At 45.3% G+C, this 6225-nt stretch overlaps 1 protein-coding gene across 2 annotated transcripts in view; it reads right to left on the minus strand.

Moving 5' to 3' along the window:
• WIPF2 (WAS/WASL interacting protein family member 2) overlaps positions 1-5971 on the minus strand; it is a 30184-nt gene extending 24213 nt beyond the window's left edge. Inside the window, exon 1 of one of the 2 annotated variants that reach the window (XM_035137044.3) lies at positions 5846-5971. The gene's annotated coding sequence lies outside the window, so the exon portion shown is untranslated. Of the gene's footprint in view, positions 1-1439; positions 1464-5845 lie in introns of those variants that run through there. The other variant, XM_088656096.1, reaches the window with a different exon arrangement.
• Between the last annotated feature and the right edge of the window lie 254 nt (positions 5972-6225).

Here is a 6225-nt window from a genome sequence, read left to right on the forward strand (position 1 = left end):
TTGAGTCACTCTTTCACAACCTGTGAATTCATTTCCCTCACACACAGCTACTCCGTGATCCAAACCCATCAACGTAATCCCAGACTAGGCTGTTACATTGACTGCCCTCAGTCTCAGGCATGAGCCCAAAATTACCATCGCTCTTAAGGATTTTGTCTACCAATACGAGGCAGCACTACAATTACAACTCCACAAAAACCCTTTGACACTTTTTGTCCGGTACCAAAAATTCATAGGCCAGGGGTTGCAAAAATCAGTGCTATAAAGGAGGTTAACATTCAGAAATTCCTAAGAAGAACCGTAACAACCACCATATATACTGAATCATGACATGCCTAGATGGCCATGTGAATGGATTTCAGGCAATCATGATCATTCCACATAGAACAGCTCATACCACCACGGAACTGTTGTGCTTAATCCTCATGCACATATCCACATTACATTCGTGGATAAATGAGCACACACTATGCAAACTTGTTACGGTTGACATACAACAGTGCTTCCTGAAAAGTTACCATCCGCCTTACCTAATACGCCTCAATATATTTATGACTTCTTCTTCTTGTTGTTTAATTGTTTAGTCGTGTCCGACTCTTCATGACCCCATGGACCCTAGCACGCCAGGCACTCCTATCTTTCACTGCCTCCCGCAGTTTGGTCAAACTCATGTTGGTACCTTCGAGAACACTGTCCAACCATCTCGTCCTCTGTCGTCCCCTTCTCCTAGTGCCCTCCATCTTTCCCAACATCAGGGTCTTTTCCAGGGAGTTTTCTCGTCTCATGAGGTGGCCAAAGTATTGGAGCCTCAGCTTCACGATCTGTCCTTCCAGTGAGCACTCGGGGTTGATTTCCTTCAGAATGGATAGGTTTGATCTTCTTGGAGTCCATGGGACTCTCAAGAGTCTCCTCCAGCACCATAATTCAAAAGCATCAATTCTTTGGCGATCAGCCTTCTTTATGGTCCAGCTCTCACTTCCATACATCACTACTGGGAAAACCATAGCTTTTCCATTAATGAATTACCGGGTATATTTCTAATTTAGGCTCATGCTAAGGAGCTGCTCAAGAGGCTTCATCAAGATTTTCACCTTCTCCAACTCCACCGTTTACTTGAGCTTTACCTAACAGCAACGTATTATTTTCTAGGTACCACAGCTATTTTAAAAGAAAGCTACCTAGAAATCACCTTACACTGTAAGCCAACTGTTCCCTATGCATACCTTTACATAAATGACTATTATCCACAATGCAGAAAGCACCTTCTATATCCAATGATGCAGGCTCTAGCACATGAAACATTACGCAGTAAGAGATGGAAAGTACTACAGTAGTCTTATTTGAGGGTTAGTTTTTTGTTGGTATAATCAATGCTAGTTCTGGCTCAATGTAGTAGTTAGCAAGCTTTCTACATCTCTGTAAATCACTTCCATACTGACCTGTCTGCCACCGTTCCCCCAAGAAACCTTGCACATTGCAGAGGATTGAAAGATGTGAACAGATCCTCAGTCCACGAAAGCACTTCCCAGGCTTGTAGGACGTCATTATAGGAGAGCGCCTGAAACACACCCAATACTCACTTGCAGATGTGTATTAAGGGATAATCAGCAGTGGTTGGTAAGCTGCCTTTCGGGGAAGCCTCTCTGCTAGTCTTGATTTACTCTTTGAGGAATCGCTGCTATAAGCTTCCAAGGAAACCCAGGGCTCCCCAGGTAGTCTGAAAGTCACTGGTTTAGTGAGAATATTGTTTTGTTAGTTTCACTTGCTTTCGTGTCAAGTACCGTTATCCGCCCTGAGCCATTACAAGGGGGAAGGTGTACAACAAGCTGTATAATTTGAAGATGTGGATTGGTGTAATATTTTACAGGTACCTCATGCAAAGCTAACATCCCTCAGGCATTCATAAGTTACAGTTCTGCTGTATCACACTTAATACAGCAAACAACCCAAGCTTATTTAATGCAGTACGTTGAGGTGGATAATTCCGCAGAAACAGCTATATTTTCCCGCAGAATTTTTTTTTCTAAAAATGAACTATTTTATAAATCCAATTAGTAACGTATTGAATGGATACAATGAGATGTATTCAACTAAGTTCTGGGTGAGATTAGCCCCATTAAAATTAATGAACCAGTTAGTGACATACATTAACTTCAATGGGTCTACTCTGCGTAGCACGAGCACGGAATATCATCCAATACCAGCCAAAATGGTATTTAATAAACTTTTTCTCCAGGAAGCACATTTTTATGTATTATTGCTATCTGCAAGAACATCATCAATATTCCCATATTGCATATAGGGGAAACATAGACTTATACAGGAGACACAGATGGCGCTGTGGTCTAAACCACTGAGCCCCTTGGGCTTGCTGATCAAAACGTCAGCGGTTCAAATTTGCATGATGGGGTGAGCTCCCATTGCTCTGTCCCAGCTTCTGCCAACCTAGCAGTTCAAAAGCACACCAGTGCAAGTAGATAAATAGGTACCGCTGCGGCAGGAAGGTAAACAGTGTTTCCGTGTGCTTTGGTTTCCGTCATGGTGTTCCGTTGCACCAGAAGTGGTTTAGTCATGCTGGCCACATGACCCGGAAAGCTGTCTGTGGACAAACACCAGCTCCCTCGGCCTGAAAGTGAGATGAGCACCGCAACCCCACAGTCACCTTTGACTGGACTTAACCATCCAAGGGTCATTTACCTTTACCTTTTATCACAGGGGAAACAGAGACTGTGAGTGACATGCCAAAAGTAATCAGGGTGGGGGAACCTGTGGCCTTCCAGATGTTGCTACACTACAACTCCCATTATCCCTGGTCACTGACCAGGTGAACAGCATCTAGAAGGCCACAAATTTATTGACCCCTGCTTTAAAAATTACTGGAGCTAATCTGCTTTTCCAGAAGTTGCTTCCATCTCAATGAGGTAATGTTGAAATGACCCTATCCAATGGATCCTTCCCACAGTATTTCTTATTATTATCCTGCCTTTTCCCCAGGTGCCTTAGAAATAAAACAGGATAAAACATAGAAAATATGGACATTAAAAGTAATTACACACTTACAGAATTGAAATACTACAAAAAGATATACCGGTATTTGAAAATATAGCTAACAAGAAGAAGAGGAAGAAAACAAAACATCACAGCACAAGCCCTTTTCCAGTCAGTTCTTAAAGACCTGTTGGAATAATTGGCCTCCCTTCTCAGTGTTGTACCAATTACACTGGCCAGAACCCCACAATCAAGTTTAATCACCTTGAGGCCTGTCTCTTCCTCCACTCTTCTGCCTGTAATCAGAAACAAGGAGGACTAGCCTCTCTATACAACAGATTTTGGAAGATGGGAAATGGAAAGGACAAGGACAAGACTGCAGACAGAGAAAGCAGAATGTAGAAAGGAGATACTGTAGTTACTGCTCAGAAAAGAAACACATGCATTATTCCAGAACACATGCATTATTCCAAGTACAGTTTATTTTATTTATTGGATTTACATCCCAGGACAGCTGACACAGTAATGGCAAAACTTTTTTTAAAAAAAATCTAAAAGCAGTTTAATGAGAGAGCACACACCTCACTAAGGAGCGCATTCCAGGGTGTGCTGTGGTCAGCAATACTCTGGCAGGCAGGTGCTAGAATCAAACCCAGAATTGGGACCAAACTACATTAGCCGGGTGGGCAGAACAGGGAACATGGAGCCTTCCTGATGCTTTTCATGACTACAACTCCCATCCTCCCCAACTACTGACCATTTTGACTGGGGCTAATGGGAATTAGAGAGTCCAACAACGTCTAGAAAGCACTGGATTCCCCATCTCTGCAGTGGAGCCTTCTCATGTTTACAGGTTATCCTGTACCAAAAGTAATCCCCGACAGATAATTGTACAATCTGTCTTGTTTTATAAAACTTCAAAGAAGGTTCCACACATTTTGGAATGACAGTTACCCATCACAGGCATGCAAATAGCAACAGGAACAATTTACATTGCAGTCTTAAAATGCACAATACTTTGCAAAGCCAAGGGCATATCCAATTTAGAATATAGGGAAGCTGAAAAATTATAAATTGCCCAAATCCATCATTTTACTCCAGCAGACCACCATAGAACCGAAGCAGAACATGATCCCCAGTGAGCAAGGACTGCAATGAAGGAGGAATCTAACTGAAAGAGAAAGCTCTATGGGGAAAAGGTATATGTAAACAACTGTTCAGTGAGAAAGCTGTATGCCAGCATGCTGTCTTAATACATAATCCCACCCCACCTAACTTGCAGGTATTTCTGCACTCTCCACTTCCAAGTATGTTGAGAGTTTTGTAAACCACACATTTAGTGAACAAATACTACAGTCAGACAAGCACTGATAACATTCTAAGAAAAGCAACTGAGGAAGGCAACTCCACCTGCAGAAAGGTGAGTGCACAGATCCTTGAACTAAGGTTATTCACTGACTGACAACACATACCTCTGAAGGAGGAATGAAAAGGAGACCACACCCAGCATATGCCCAAACGGCCATTTACAGCAAAGGGAAAGACAACATATAATCCGGAAGAGGCCCTGGTTTGGAAGAGAGCAAAAAGGAATAGAGGACTGTGGGAAGTAAGTGGATGCAGTTTGCCTGTAAGCATGTCAGATCCCAAGCGCATTCAGCTCATATTCAGAGGACATACTAAAACTCCCTCAATCTTTGTGCGCATCTAAGTTTCGAGTACCTTATTTGGAGCTTAAGAGCAAAATATTATGGGCGACACTCCAAAGAAACTCATATCCCTCCTCGTCACCTGTTCTTGTTGTGTCTGACCCTCAACTTCCAGCGACTTAGAAGAATAAGGAAGAAAAAGGGCAGTTTCCTCAATGCCACACCCTCACTCACCCTATAAATAACTAGCCCCCTTCCACAGATACTTCTCAATGCTACCATTTCAGCAGCGAAGTATATAATGTATAGCCCTCACAAAATTCACAGCAGTTTATGAAAACCTGCCTCCCTCCTGACAGTTTGTCACCTGCTCCCATTTTATTCACCCTCAATGTATCACCCAGATACATAAGCCACCACATATTTATCTGCTTCACCTGTTCAGCTTGCGTCTAAATCCTCAACCACCCGCAGACAAAAACCTCTGGCGCTGCAACACACCCCTTCCCCGGAAAGCACCAGCTCAGCACCAACTACAGTATTTCAAACCGTGCTAACCAAGCCCCGCAATGCTCTCGACCCACCTCTCCCATAAATTCTCGCTTGCGCAACCCTCCCAATACCCTCAGCCTGTACACACCCCCACTCCTCTTTCCCAACCCCTGGCTTGAAATAACCCCAGTACCTAAACAAGCGGCGACATTGGGGGGGAATCTAAATACAATTTTCCAATCTCTCCTCCTCATTCCAGGCCCCTTTCTTTATACTTGATTTCTTCTAGTCAACCTATCAAAGTCCAGTATCTTCTTCCCAGCACTCACCTAGTATCCTCTTACCTTTGCTCACCCAAGAAACCCCTCTTCTTTCCCCCCTCACCTCCCCCAGAGCACAGGAGCTCCTACCAAATCACCCACCCCCTTCAACAACAGGCCAATGGGGCCCACCCCTCTCCTCCTCCTCCCCCCTATTCCCAGTCCCTCCTCCCGTCCTCCCGTTGGCCCCTCACCGCCGAGCCCCCTCTCTCCACCCCGCCCCTGCTCGCCCACTCTCCAGCCCCGTGACCTCCGTAGGAACACGGGTTAAATGTCAAAGCGCAGCCCGCCCACCCACTCAACCGCCCGCTCGGCCAAAGGTTTCTCAAGGAGGCCACGTATCCCACACTCAACCAGCCTCCCCCTGTCGTGGATTTCGCAGCCCTCTTCGCTTACCCACAAGCTCCTCTGCCTCTCTGGTCTTCTCTTTCTCTCTTTCTCTGCTCCGGGGCCTGCAACCCGGAAACAGCCGTGTGCCCGCCCGGCGGCCACGCAAAATGGCGTCGAAGAGCACTCCCCGGGGCCAACGCGCACGCGCAACGTGGCTCCGCCTTTTCCCGTTTGGGGTAGGTGGGAGGAAGTGAGGCTGGTTGGGTCGCCATATTAAGAAGGTCCGAGAGACCTCAGAAGAATCGGTGCAGCGCTCGGCCATGTTGGGAAGGGCAATGGAAACACGAAATCGATAAGACTCACAACTTTCAGGCTCGTAATTCCAGCGCTCGTGAGGGGGATTTCTCCCTGCCGCCCCACCGTTTTAAACTGTAGGATAGATGTTG

The sequence above is a fragment of the Zootoca vivipara genome, chromosome 12 (assembly GCF_965207765.1).
Source record: "Zootoca vivipara chromosome 12, rZooViv2.hap1.1, whole genome shotgun sequence".
NCBI lineage: Eukaryota > Metazoa > Chordata > Lepidosauria > Squamata > Lacertidae > Zootoca > Zootoca vivipara.